The 14,668-nt window shown below is 43.3% G+C and overlaps 1 protein-coding gene across 3 annotated transcripts in view; it reads right to left on the bottom strand.

The window, feature by feature from the left end:
• Nucleotides 1-11,761, bottom strand: part of LOC122824367 (sodium channel protein type 4 subunit alpha-like) — a 97,410-nt gene extending 85,649 nt beyond the window's left edge. For 2 of the 3 annotated variants that reach the window (XM_044104892.1, XM_044104893.1), the window contains exon 1: nt 11,229-11,761. The gene's annotated coding sequence lies outside the window, so the exon portion shown is untranslated. The remainder of the gene's footprint in view (nt 1-11,228) is intronic. The other variant, XM_044104891.1, reaches the window with a different exon arrangement.
• Between the last annotated feature and the right edge of the window lie 2,907 nt (nt 11,762-14,668).

The raw sequence follows: 14,668 nt of genomic DNA, 5'->3' as shown, positions 1-14,668 counted from the left end.
GGGTGACCCCGCCTCTCGCCCGGAACGCAACTGGGGATTGGCACCAGCAACCCTCCCAACCCCATTAGGGACAAGGGTGTATAGACAATGGATGGATGTTTGGGTTTCTGAAAGCTAACTGCGCTAACTCTAAACCACTAATCATCACTGCTGTCAGCCAATCAGGAGGCTGGGAAGGATCCAGGAAACTGCCAGCTGATTGGCTCAGAGGACAGAAAGAAAAAACTGTTTTATACAAACTATGAGCAAGAAAAAATATCAAAAACAAAATGAAAAATCTGGAAGATTAAGAGAGAAAACAAAGAAAAGATGGAGAGCAAAGAATGAACGAGCAAAAGAAAACAGGAGAAGAAAACAGAAGAAGTCATAAATTAAGGAACCGTCTCATCTGATGCTAAAGCTCCAAACAGCAAATGGCATTGTGGGTAATTATCCTCATCAGGTCCAGTAGAAGAAGCTTCTTCACTGTAACCTCCCGTGTGTGTGTGTGTGTGTGTGTGTGTGTGTGTGTGTGTGTGTGTGTTAAAACACACTGAGAAACAGACAAGCTGAAGACAAAGAGGACGTCTGAGTTGGACGTCCAGCTGGCGTCTCTCTCTGCAGCTGTTTATCTGTTCAGCCTGATACTGACACCCACACCAACATGGCAACCCGCAGCAGCAACCTGGCAACCCGCGCTGCACCTTTGTGCCGCTGTCTCCGGGGGACGGGGACGTCCCTCTGGTGTGTTTGGCCAGAGAAACAGTTTCACTCTGAACATCCAGGAAACGTTTGATTCCTCCAACAATATGGAAATAAAACATTTTAAAAACATTAAAAACATTTTAAATTATATATTCAATATATAAATTATATAAAACACTATCAAACTGATTCATGTTTGATATTCAGAAATCAAATATATGAATCAGTTATTAATGCTAAAAATATTTAATATTATTTAAGATTGTTATTGTGATTGAACTACAATACAATTTATAAATTATAGAATTATTATTAATAGTATGATTCTAATAATAATTAATGACAATTAAACAAATAAATCCATTTACAAATCAATTTTTACTGATTTTCATTCTAGAAAAAAACTGTAAAAATGTAACTAAGTATTTATAAAAGTAAGAATTATTTAAAATTAAATTAGTAACTAATAGCTTGTGGAAAACGAAACAAAAATATGTAAAAAAAAAAATTATCAAAAACTTAAATGATCAGAAATTGAATGAATCTCAAAATCCCCGAATTAAAGAACAAAAATACAGAAACGACGGAAATAATAAAACTAAAAGAAATTTATCATCCCTGTTTTTGCTCCTCCTCTCCTGCCTGTTATCCACCCTCCTCCTCTTCATCCTCCTCTTCCTCCACCTTCCTAACATTTCTGTCGTTCCTCCTCTCCTGTGTCAGCGCTCCGTCGCTCAGCTGTCACTTTCTCACACACACTCACTCACACACACCCAGAGGAAATTACCAGCCTGTGGAGTGTGAGACCTCCCATCTTCTGCTTGTTGTTGTTTCAGTCTCACACACACACACACACACACACTCAGAGTTATGTATCAGTGACTCCATGCAGGGACAAAGCTAAGTGTGTTTATTTCTGGTCTCCAACACACACCTTGATGATGGGTGTGTCCCGCAGCTTTGGCCCTCAACCCGACCAGAACCGGCCCAATAGAAACAAACACTCCACCAGCTTCCTCCTTTCAGCTGCGCTAACAGCTAGCAGCTAACATCTAGCAGCTAATGCTACGCTGCTTGTTGCTAAGGTGATTACCGTCTCACAGGAAGCAGAACCACAGGCGGTCCGACAGGTTAAACAGAACCATCAGGTCCAGTTTCTCCAGAACCATCAGGTCCAGTTTCTCCAGAACCATCAGGTCCAGTTTCTCCAGAACCATCAGGTCCAGTTTCTCCAGAACCAGTCAGAACCAAGTCTACTGGGAGAGTGGGCGTGTCTCTCTGATTGGTCAGAAAACAGGAAGAAAAGTTCTGTGTGGACGAACTGGATCAGAGATCCAAATGACAACAGAATCAGGAAAGTCCAGGTTCCTGTGACCCGGCTGACCTCTGGACGGCGGTTCTGATGGTGGAGATCCGCAGGTCCAATCAGGACGGGTTTCATCCCTGATTCAGCAAAAACAAAAACAACATTTTGTTGTTTGGACCAGTTTGAATCAGAAACGACCCGTTCCACCTGAACTCTGACCCGGTTCCTGCTGCGTATTCAGATCGGGTTTTAGCCTCGCCATCACACACACACACGCACACACACACACACTCACACACTCACACACACACACCCTCCTGCCTTCATTAGGCGTCAATATTCAGGTTCGTTTTAATTTAGCTCTAAAGCAGGTCAGACTTGCGGCTCGTCACCAGTTTTAGCTTCGTCACTTCCAACCGTTCTGCTCCAGTTCTGCAGCAGACAGAGGAGGAAGAGGAGGAAGAGGAGGAGGAGGAAGAGGAGGAAGAGGAGAGGAAGAGCTTCATTCACATGATGGCTACATGGAGGAGTCTCAGTGTCAGGAACCAGCAGGTCGGATCCGGCAGCTGAAATTTCACCAGAACCTTAGAATGATCAATATTTAATCAATTCTGATGAATAAAATTAAAGTTACAATTTTAATTTTAATGTTTCCACCCAGTAGATTTTATCTAGATTTTAAGATCTGTATCTAAATGAAGTTCAAACATTTTGGGTTTTTTTCTCTTTATTTGTTTAAATTTTTATTGTTTCAAATTGGATTTTTCTTAAGATGTAGTGCAACTTTTTATTTTTACCAAAAAATAAGAATAAATAAAACTTTCAAAATGTTTATTTCATGTTGAATCTTCTTGATTTGCAGAATTGGTGAACTAGAACAAATATCAGCTTAAATTATTATTGTTCTTTTATCTTAAATTTTGTAGAGCAAGTTTTAAATTTCTCCGTTTGAAAAGTTTTTGGCAGAAGTTTGCAGAGTGAAGCAGGATAACAGAAACCTGTTCTGATCCGGTTCGCCGGTTCTGAAAGCTCGTCCTTCCACAGAATGAAGGCAGAAAAGTTTTAATTCTCAGAACAACGAGGACAGGAGGATAAAATGAGAGGCAGGATGAACCGTTTCCATGGCGATACGCAGCAGGAAAACCTGCAGAAACAGAGGAACCGTTCTGGACCGGACCAGAACCGACCCAGAACGGGTCCAAACTGCAGCGCCGTGGTTCTGCTGGCCGCTCTGAAGGAACCAGGAAATGGTCCAGAACAGAACCAGTTTGGGTTTTAACATGGCGGCCCGATACACTGTAAAAACAAAACGGTCCAGAACATTTCTGGCTCAATTGTCTCATTAAATGATCCAGTTCCACTGGCAGATTATTTCTCTTACCAAACAGGAGAAACATTTTGTCACAGATGGAGTAATGTTCCATCCCTTTGGCTAAACACGGTGGTGGCAGCATCATGCTGTGGGACAGGAAGCTGAAGGATGGAGGTAAATCAGTCCTGGAGGAAAAGCTGAGGCGAAGCTTCACCTCCCTGAACATCCATATTATGGGACGGAGAGGGAAAAAAAGCACTCCACACTTTTCAGATTAGCTACAGTGTACAACCTGGAGTCGCTCTCTTTGGATAAACGTTTTCCCTCTGACTCATTAAAGCCTGATGGTTTGTGTTTCTGTGCATCCCAACATGTGGGCGGAGCTTTGGGGCTCATCGCCATGGCGCCCGAATCGGCCAATCAGACGTGCTGAAGCAGAACCCGGTCCTAATAGGAAGTGACCCACTCAGCCGGGAGGGAGCGACCCGAGAGCAGCAGGAGGCGCGGCGCTGAGACGGAGAACAGAACGGAGGAGACAGGCGGGCTGGAACTGGGTCGCATCGTGTGTGTGTGTGTGTGTGTGTGTGTGCGTGTGTGTGTGTGTGTGAGGAGACAGGCAGAATCAATAGGAAACCTGTTAAACTGGCTGGATGTTGTGAATGTTTGTTTCTCTGAACAGAACCGGTTCTCGTTTCCTGACCCGATGGTTCAGAGGGAAACCGGTTCTGAACTGCAGCAGAACCTTCTGGTTCTGGAGGTCTGGGTCCGATGGAAACATGGAGGACGCACCGATCAGAACATCTGGGCCGATACCGATATCTGATATATATCTGATCCATCCGGGTTCATCACTGTTGCCATAGTAACATTTAGTGTTTAATTCAGAGTGAATTAAACACTAAATATAAACGAGCTGGAAACTGATAAAGTTCAGGAGAGAAAATCAGAAAATCCTGAAAAATGACAGAAAAGTTCCAGGAAACGGATTTCTGGAATAAAATCACCTTTAAATGTTTTGGTCTGTGGAGGAAGAGGAGCGTCAGGCAGGAGATCCTGCAGGCGCCGCCGGTAAATCATGAGACCCTAAAACAGGGTCAGCCGGGGTCGCGTCGGGTCGGCGCGTCCGTGTGTGATTTTAGCGGCCTTTAATAGGCCGCTGCAGCTGTTCTTCATTAACCCTGAAGGTTCAACCAGACTCAGCATGAAGACTCACTTCTTCCTCCACCGCGTTTAAATCACAAAACAGCAGAAAACTGATGCATGACATCCAGAGTCCAACTGGAGAAATCTGGATTTTTCTACGTTTCATCACATTTCGATCTGCAGCGGCTCCACAGTTCACACAAGATTTCATTACTTAGAAAATGGATCCAGATAAAATCATTTCCAAATGTTTAATGTGGCTTCAATACGCAGAAAAACAAACTTCAGGGTTTTCCAGTCAAAAGGTATCAGTCAGGAGAAGATCTAATAAAATCCCAGTGCTTTGGATTCATTACAAATATGAACAAAACTTTCAGTTACATAAAGTTCAGTAGCTCAGTAGCTATTCACGCTCTTATTTTGAAGGGGTGAACCTGTTGTAGGACACATTGTGTGGGGATCAACATGACTGAGGCTAGCACTTAGCATTAGCTTTCCCTTATTACTAAGGCTTTAGCAGAACTAATGTTTACATTTACCACTTTAGCCTTAGCATCTTTAAAATGCTATGTTTGATTAGCAATTTAGTGTTAGTAGATCTAATGTTTAAGGCTAGCACGTTAGCCTTAGCGTCCTCTAAATGCAATGTTAGCGTACCGCTGCAGCAATAGAAGAAAGCTTTAGAGTTAGCTTTAGCATTAGCTCAGCTAGCTTTTTAGTTAGCATTAATGACCACAGACTAAATTCCTGCAGATGTTTTTCCTCCTTGTGATCAGAACCTTTTGGACCTGAAGGAGCTGAAGGAGGTTCAGGTCATCGTCTGATTGAGGATCTGACTCCTCCAACCCGACCGGACCGACCCGCTCTGATCCAGACTGCAGGTGCGTTTGATTCACGCTCCCTCGCCCCACGTGTCCCGGAGCAGATGGAGATAAATCAGCACTCAGTTGCTTCCTGCAAAATCCACGACACAACAACACGACACAACACGACACATGCTGCAGCGGCGTCCTGCTGCGACCTCTGACCTCTGACGCATTAATGGGAATTCATCAGAGCCGAGGCCGGGATCAGGTGTTTGGATTCTTCATCAAAGGCTGAAGAGGAGAAGCCCGAATGAGCCGAGCGAATTTAATCTGAGCTCAAAACGGGAGGTTCTGACCCGTTTAACGGAACCGGTCCGGGTCCGACAGCAGGACGTAACGGAACCGGTCCAGGTCCAACCGGACCGGTGGTGCACCGACTGCAGTAATTGGATCAGTTTTTATCAGATACGTTTTTACTGGAATCATTTCTCAAGCAGAAACTTTTCACTTTCCCTCCAGGATCGTTTCTCATCAGCTGATCTCATGAAATTAAAAAAATCGGCGCTGATGAATCGGTGCACCGCTAGTGACAGGAAATTGATGGTCCAAACAAAATAAAAGCCCAGACTTTTAACTGGACAGGAACTTAAATCCATCAGAGTGATCCAGAGAGCCGAGTCAGCAGAACCAAACCCGGTTCTGGAGGTCCATCAGGATTTATTCCCGGCCTCCTTTGTTCCAGTTTAAGCCGCCGTCTGTTGCCGTGAACATTCCCTTTAGAGGATGGAGACAGTGGATTACGGCTGACACATGCTGCTCTGGTATTTCTGCTGCGAGTCGCGGCAGCAGCACCGGCCTCTGGACCTCTGGACCGCCGGCGCCACCAGGCGCCTTGACAAAAGCAGTTGGAGCTGCTCTAAACGCCGCAGCACTTTCTCTGATTGTTTTATCCCATTAAAACCTGTCGCTTATGTAAGTTTGGAGCTGGAGGGAAGGAGCGACTGAAACGCTGCGGTGGAATATAATTAACTGCTTTCCTCTAATAACCGAATAAAAAGCTTTCAGATTTGTTTTATATAATTAGCTGAAGTTGTTTGTTAAAAGCTCTGCAGACATGGACCTCTGAACCCGGTCAGAACTTTATAGAACCGACTGCTGCCTATAATCCATCACACACACACACACACACACACACACACACACACTCAGAGGAAATCTAACACACTTATTGTCTTCCCCGAGGAGAAAATCACCATAACAACGTCACTGGATAAACATCATTAAGATGGAGAATGGATGGATGGATGGATGGATGGATGGATGGATGGATGGATGGATGGATGGATGGATGGATGGATGGATGGATGGATGGATGGATGGATGGATGGATGGATGGATGAATGGATGGATGGATGGATGGATGGATGGATGGATGGATGGAAGGTTCAGTGAATCAGAGATCTGTCATTGCAGAAAGATGTTTCACTACGTTCCATTTTTAACTGTAAATCTGCAGGAATGAAAAGCGTCTGTTTCAATTTTGCAGCTAAAATGAACAAAAAAACCTGAAAATCATAAAGTTATTAAATCTAAAGTCCTCCTGAAGCTCTGAGCCTCTGAAGCAGCAGCAGGCTGAGCGGAACCCGATCCGATCCGGGCGGGATGTTCAGCCGTGAGCAGAGGAAACACCGCGCTGCGGTTTCTGGAGGCACAAAACATTACGAGGAACTTCCTGCTGCAGTTCCAGGAAAACCTCCCACCACGCTTAACCTCCTCACAACCAGAACCAGAGAACCAGGTTCTGATCATCACCAGAACCTGTGTGGTTTCTGTTTGCTCCGCTGTTCAGATAAAAGCAGAAATCTGATCTCAGATCTGCCCAAACAGCTGCTGCTGTCTGCATTATAAACGTTCAGGTCTGCTGCTCTGAACAAACACTCCGAGATGCGTCCACACACTCCGCACACATGCAAACCAGGACACACACACTCACACACACGCACACACACACACTCACACTCTCACACACACACACACACACACACACACACACACACACACACACACACACACACTCACACACACCTGTGGCAGGTTGTCACAGCAGCTGCTGACGGTTCGCTGCAGATCTAGAAACCACGCGCCTCTTCTTTTCCACAACTTTATTTAAATCCTGCCACCGCAGCAGCACCTGAGGCCAGCAGGCCCCGCCCACCGCTCACCTGGGAGAGGGACAACCTGGACCACAGCAGTCCAGCTGCTCAGAAGAATGAGCAGCACTGGAATTACAAGCTTCAATAAACCTGCAGAGCAAAGCTGATATTTTAATGAAAAATCCCTTTTAGTTCCTCTGTAAATCAGATGGAGTTTCTTGGATTGTAGCTGCATTACTTCATTGTTTTAGTCCGTTTTTAACTCTAAAAGCCTGATGGGATTTAGAAGACACGTTTGATAACATTAATTATCTCATACTACATCACTTTATACCTGGACAGAGTTTTAAATTCTCTGTTGATGTTTAAAACTTGAGGGACACCAAACATGACGATAAAACCAGATAAAACAGGTTTGGTCCTGCTGCGTGTGGAAAAGAACACGGACCGATTTCTCTCGCGGTTTCAGCGTAAACAAACATGGCCAACGATTTAGAAGCAACGGCTATAGTTTTATAATATTCAACAGGAAAAAACACTCGAAAATCCGTCAGAAACATGTTAAATATCCCCGATTCACACATCACGAATGTCTTCATGACTCTTCAGAGCGTCCCGATAATCGACCGTCTTTAAGATTGTCTGAAGGGGAAATCCAGACAAAAATCGGCAAAAAAATCGCGCCTGTGAACCAAACTTTAGACACAGTACTGCTCATGATCCAGAAAACTCAAATCAAGTTCACTGAGTGAGTACAGCTCTGCTAGGAAACGAATAAAACATTTACACCAAATCTTTAGGGGGAAATTATTGATATCTGCTGCATTAAAGTTGCAAACGATTATTGTTATCAAGTTATCTATCGATTATTCTGGCAATTGATTAATAAGAAATGGTGCCGTTCTATGGTAGCTACTTAACATAGCAGAGAAAATGATACTAATTTCTAATAAAGAAAAAACCTTTGTATTGTTTAAAATGCAAAACGATTCAAATATCGCTTTCCATCAAGTTAGACGTCTGAAAGATATTTATAAAATATATACTTCTAATTTATTTATTTTTTTAGTCTTGTTAATCAGTTAGTACCTGTAAAATTAGCCTAAATGTATGTCGTTGTACTGGAACAACATGACAGATTCTTTGTTGTTTTTGCCCCTCCAGGGGTCTTTAGTGTCTCTAGTGTCCCTCATACGAAGGCAGGCTGACAGGAAAGGGGAGAAGACATGCCGGGTCCGGGAATCGAACCCGCGCCGGAGGACTCAAGGCCTCCAAACTTGGGTCGCGCTGTCCCTACGTCACCACGGCACGTCCCACATGCCAGATTCTGCACTGATACTCACAGATAAAAGTTACGTCACCTGTTAGCGTAGCGGATGTTTCCTGCTGTGTTTCCTTTTCCATTTAGTTTGAAATAATTCCTCACTTTCGACATTTCCTGTCTCTTTCTTAGCGGTGCTGTTTTCCGTCCCGCGGCGTCTCCGTCCGTAGCTGCTAACCGCACTTAGCATTGCGAGCATTGCGCAACACTAATAATCGTCCGGCGGGAACACAGTGCTATAGAAAAACGTAATTTAACGAAGCATCCAGGTGTTTTAAAACTGGAGGTCCTCGAATCGTTACCGCTCCACACAGAAGAGCAACTGCAGCAACATTTTCCTTCAAGGTGAAAACTGAGCGGCTGCTTTGTGTCCTGTAGAGGTTTTGTGGGAACCAGATATGTAACAGCTGGATCTCCACTCACTTCAAACTGAACTGTAACGCCTTTCATTAGCCGAATTTACACCAGAGATTGAACTAATCCTCTGGATTTACTGAACCGAGTAAATAGACAAAATAATAAAATCCATTTTATTTACTTAATAATGCTTTGAATTATGAAAGAATGAATGTTTTTATGAACCTGGATGAAATGGATTAGAACTTGTTCATGTTAAGAATGAACTGATTCAACATGACGATATGATTCAGTAGAATATGAGCCCATATGATGTGATGCAATTTGATACTATGATAATAATATCACACTACGGGAATACAATGCATTAAGCCAATATATCACAATATGACTCAACGTGACACCTAGTCGGATATCATTATAGGAACATATTACAAAATAACAGCAAATAAAAATGAAACTCTTTCTGTATCCGTCAGATTGTTTTTATGAGGCTCTGGGTTTATTTTTCACATCTGTGCATCAAAAATCTGCTCTGAAATAATAATCAAAACTCAAATAGTCTGAAATCACTGACAGATTAATGTTGCTTTTAAAAATCTGTGATTTTACCTCTAATCTCCAGAGAAAACAGGCATAAAATTCTGAATTATCATAAAAACAAAACATGAGTCAGAGCAAAGACTGGAGCAGTTTGACATTCAGCAGGAGAAACTCAGAAACAATCCCAACCCTTAAAAATATTCCTCCACCCTGAGAGCATCAGGATCGGTTTTCCTGACGGGGATTTAGATCCAGACTGAGAGGGACGGAGCCGAGCGAGTCCTGGCTGTTTACAGTCGTCACATCGTGTTTTCTCTGCCTGGTTTTCATCCTAACGGACGTCTCCATACCCAGCTCCACCTGAAGGGAAACGTTCCCGTCGGGATTCTCCCACCGGATGGATCCGGACTAACCGGACCGCCCGGAGTCGAGACGCAGGGAAACCAGGCAACATTTGGAGCAATAATTCTGTTTCCCAGCAGCTCAAATACAGAAAAACTGCAAATTTTACACAAATCTGCTCATTTCTACTGTCAGCTAAACCTTTAATATCCATGGAAATTAAACTCACTTCTTAAATTGATAAGAGAAAAATATCAGCATTTATTAATCTGTAATATAATAAAAGGTCAGATTGAGATATTGTTAATATGACAATATTAACAAATTAATCAGGTAATTCTTAACATTTGGAGCTGAACAGAAAAAGTAATTATATAGATTTATGAAAAATAACAGAATATGGAACCTGATGGATGCTTGTGCACAGAAATGATCAGTTAATAAAATAAAATGCAAATCTGATTATTTCTGCAGCTTCTCTTTCATCTTATGTGACAAATAAAAAGAGGCTGCGGAACATGAAAGGTTAAAGGTCAACCTTTACGCTTCATTTCTTCTCCCAACAGCAAAACGAATCTGCTTCAGTCATGAATAAACGGCCAAGAATTCAATATGAAACACAAATTTTAACATCAACAGGCAGAAATGTAATACAGATTAAATCTTTGTGGTTATTTTATTGCTGCATTTCTGCCCAGAAACACCTGAAGAATATTCAGGATAAATAAAGCTGTCTCTGCGCAGCCCAGCAGTTTGTGACATTAGTTATGAATATTCCCGGACCTCAGTAAATGTCAGCTTATGGAAATCAGGACCTAAAAGCAGAAGTTTGTCCGCTTGGAGACGTAAACAGGCCAGAAAGTGACGAGCAGAAGCGAAAACAAACAGCCGCTAATTAATGGAAAGAGCGGCGGTTCGGTTCGGTTCGGCTCGGCTCGGTCGCGTAGGAACCGAGTCTCAGGAGAGGCTCGAAGCTGCGCAGGAGACTCAGCGCCTTGACTGCGTCCAAACCGGAACCGTAGTCCGGGCTGGAGATGGTTCAGATAAAAACACATTTCTGTGCGTAAAAGTTTGATTCTGTTGGATTTTTCTGCTTTAAGTGATTTTTTTAAACTTTCATCAGGAAACAAAACACGAAATAAAAGCGATATTTCTGAATTTCTGCCGATTTTAGTTTCCAGGATGAACCCAAAGGTCAGAGTTCGCGCCCAGACGCGCCGCCTCAGCAGCCAGAATGAGGAGAATAAATGCGGTTACTTACATGTGAAAGTCCTGCGGTAAAAGCTGCGGGTTTAAATCACAACATCCCGCTGCGTCCCGCTCACTGACCCGCACAGGAGGCGCGGAGCGGCGGATCCATGGGCGCCCAGCTCCGGCTGACCCGCGGGGTTAAAATCCAAACAGATGAAGAAGCAGTGATGAAGAGGAGCGGCGGAAAGCTGCGCGCCTCTCCACCCGGGAAACAGGCAGTGCGCACCGGGCGGGCGGCTTCACTCCGCCCGCTCCCGCATCGCCCCGCACTAAAACTCCGGTAACTCCAGAAACAGGCGGCCGGGTGTCCGCGGGTCCTCAGCGGGGAGTCGGGCAGCTGATGGCTGAACAGGTAGGAAGTCCCGAGCTGGTTCCGGAGGTTCCCGGGTCAGATTTCCCTCCGCAGCATGAGAACCGGAGCCGAGCTGAGTGCAGACGGAGCGCAGGGCTTGGTGCGTGTCGGGGCGTCCGCGGGCTGCTGGGGCTGTCCGGACACTCTCCCGTCATCCCCGCCGCTTGATCGCCCCCGGTGCCGGGAGGGAGAGAGAGCGAGGTGGGAGGAGAGTATCGCGAGGTTGGGACATAAATCCCGTTTTTCTCGCGCTGGGATGACCGGGGACGGCTTGGAGAGTTTTCCTCCTGAACCAGGAAACCTGAAGGAGCAGCAGGCTTTCTGGACTTTTTATCGGTTCTTCAGAACCAGAACTCCTCTGGAGCAGAGCGCCTCCTGTCTGACCTGCCGAACCGCAGCTTGGAGAAAAAGAACCGGACCGAGTCAGTCAGTCAGTCAGTCAGTCAGTCAGTCAGTCAGTCAGTCAGTCAGTCCGCAGTTTAACTTCTGAGTTTGTTTGCGTGTTTTTCTCCCTTCCTTTGTTGTTTTTTTTTTTATTATTATTCTATTGACTGTTATATATTTAACTTTTCTTTTGTTTTGTTTTCTCATTTTATTTTTTATTTAATTTAGTTCTTATTTCTTGATTTGTTTCTTTTTACTCTTTATTTTATTGGATTTTGTTTTTTTTTTAATTCTAATGTCTGTAACTTTCTTTCTGTTTATTTTTATTTTTGTAGTTGTAGTAGCTTTAACCTTCCTTCATTTTGTGTTGTCTTGTATGTTGTTTCATTTTGAAGTTTAGCACCTGTAGAAGTTTTTATTAATTTTGTTTGTTTTACAGTTTCATAATTTTTTTCTTGATTTTTATTTATTTTTATTATTATTATTATTATTGTATTTGTCGTTGCTTTACTTCTGCTGCCATCTGTTTTTATTTGTATAAACTGCAGACATTTAAAGTTCCACGTCATCCAAGATTAAATTCAGCACCAAACATCAGGAACTTCATAATAGATCGAACTATGATTCTACATTTATTCATATATCACAGTATAATCAGCGCTTATGTGGCATTTTGTGTCCATAAACATTATTTTACAGTTCAACCCATAGCCTGGACAGCTTTTGTCTCCCCCTGCTGTTGGTTTTAGGTACTATTGCTGGCATCAAGATGGATTTTACCAAAAATAAACATAAAGTTTATTTATTGTAACTTAGTGGGAAAATGTTAAATCTGTGCATTAAATGAAAAAGGAAGATGGCCGACATGACAGTTGTCCTAAAGATGGCTGCCCACAAAGGGCTGCATCCAACCGGGCTGATGGAAAGATGAGTGGAAGGAAAAAATGTAATAGGAAAACTTTCAGATGGAAAGTAGCTCCTGCTTCAAATGTTACCGTCCATTTGGTTTCATATGTGCCTCCTGCTCCTCTGTTAACGGGCTGACAACATTCAAACAGGCGCTTGTTCCAGAAAACTGGTTGATCTGATGCTTCAGGTTTACAGAGAAACTCAGAACAGATTTAGAAACAATAGAAATGTGTTGAAATATGCTGACATGTTATGACAACCTTTCCTGGTCCGGGGTCTTTCTGCAGGAGTCTGCATGTTCTCCCTGTGCATGGTGGGTTCTACATGGTGGGTTCTACATGGTGGGTTCTACATGATGGGTTCTACATGGTGGGTTCTACACGATGGGTTCTACATGGTGGGTTCTACATGATGGGTTCTACATAATGGGTTCTACATGGTGGGTTCTACATGATGGGTTCTACATGGTGGGTTCTACATGGTGGGTTCTACATGGTGAGTTCTACATGGTGGGTTCTACATGGTGGGTTCTACATGGTGAGTTCTACATGGTGGGTTCTACATGGTGGGTTCTACATGGTGGGTTCTACATGGTGGGTTCTACATGGTGGGTTCTACATGATGGGTTCTACATGATGGGTTCTACATGGTGGGTTCTACATGATGGGTTCTACATGGTGGGTTCTACATGGTGGGTTCTACATGGTGGGTTCTACATGGTGGGTTCTACATGATGGGTTCTACATGGTGGGTTCTACATGATGGGTTCTACATGGTGGGTTCTACATGATGGGTTCTACATGGTGGGTTCTACATGGTGGGTTCTACATGGTGGGTTCTACATGATGGGTTCTACATGATGGGTTCTACATGGTGGGTTCTACATGGTGGGTTCTACATGGCGGGTTCTACATGATGGGTTCTACATGGTGGGTTCTACATGATGGGTTCTACATGGTGGGTTCTACATGATGGGTTCTACATGGTGGGTTCTACATGGTGGGTTCTACATGGTGGGTTCTACATGATGGGTTCTACATGATGGGTTCTACATGGTGGGTTCTACATGGTGGGTTCTACATGGTGGGTTCTACATGGTGGGTTCTACATGGTGGGTTGTGGAATCAAACGGTTTCATTTGGATCGGTTCTCCAGAACCTTAATGACCTCATTGTTCTGTTCAGGTGAAGCAGCAGGGGCTCATCTAAAGGTTACAGGGCAGTACGGTGGCCCTGCAGGTCTGGAGTTTGACACCTGTGAAATAAAGAGTCAGAATTTGTTCACGGGGATTTTTTTTACATGGGATTTTACAATAGCGCCCTCATGCGAATATAATATGTAAGTACAACATTTTATGTTTGATGGAAAAGCATATTTTAAAAATTTATTTAGTTAAAATTTCTTATCGGTACATTATAATCAATATTCTTCTGTCCGAATGTTATTTGATTTATTAACTTTAAACGGAAATAAGGTAACGTGAGACAGTTGAGGAAAGCATGACCTTAAAATAAAGCTCTTAATAAAGATATGAGATGTCTTATTTATATAACAGCTAATAAACGTAAAAAAGGTCAGGTCAAAATAATTTATACATTCTACTTAAATTAATGCTGGGGTTTTTTATTTGTTGTTTTTTTTCTTACTTGTAATTAAAATATTTTTTAATGGAGGCACCAGTGTGTGATCATTAATAGGATTCTCCGCCCCAGATGTTTAAAACTCCTCTCTTCCTTCTGCCACGTTTTCCCTCCTTTCCAAAGAAACTAGGCGACACTGGGAAGCTGCCTCGCAATCTGATTGGT

The sequence above is a fragment of the Gambusia affinis genome, linkage group LG21 (assembly GCF_019740435.1).
Source record: "Gambusia affinis linkage group LG21, SWU_Gaff_1.0, whole genome shotgun sequence".
NCBI classification, from domain to species: Eukaryota; Metazoa; Chordata; class Actinopteri; order Cyprinodontiformes; family Poeciliidae; genus Gambusia; species Gambusia affinis.
The sequence above is the reverse complement of the archived record's forward strand: the minus strand, read 5'-3'. Positions and strand labels throughout refer to the sequence as shown.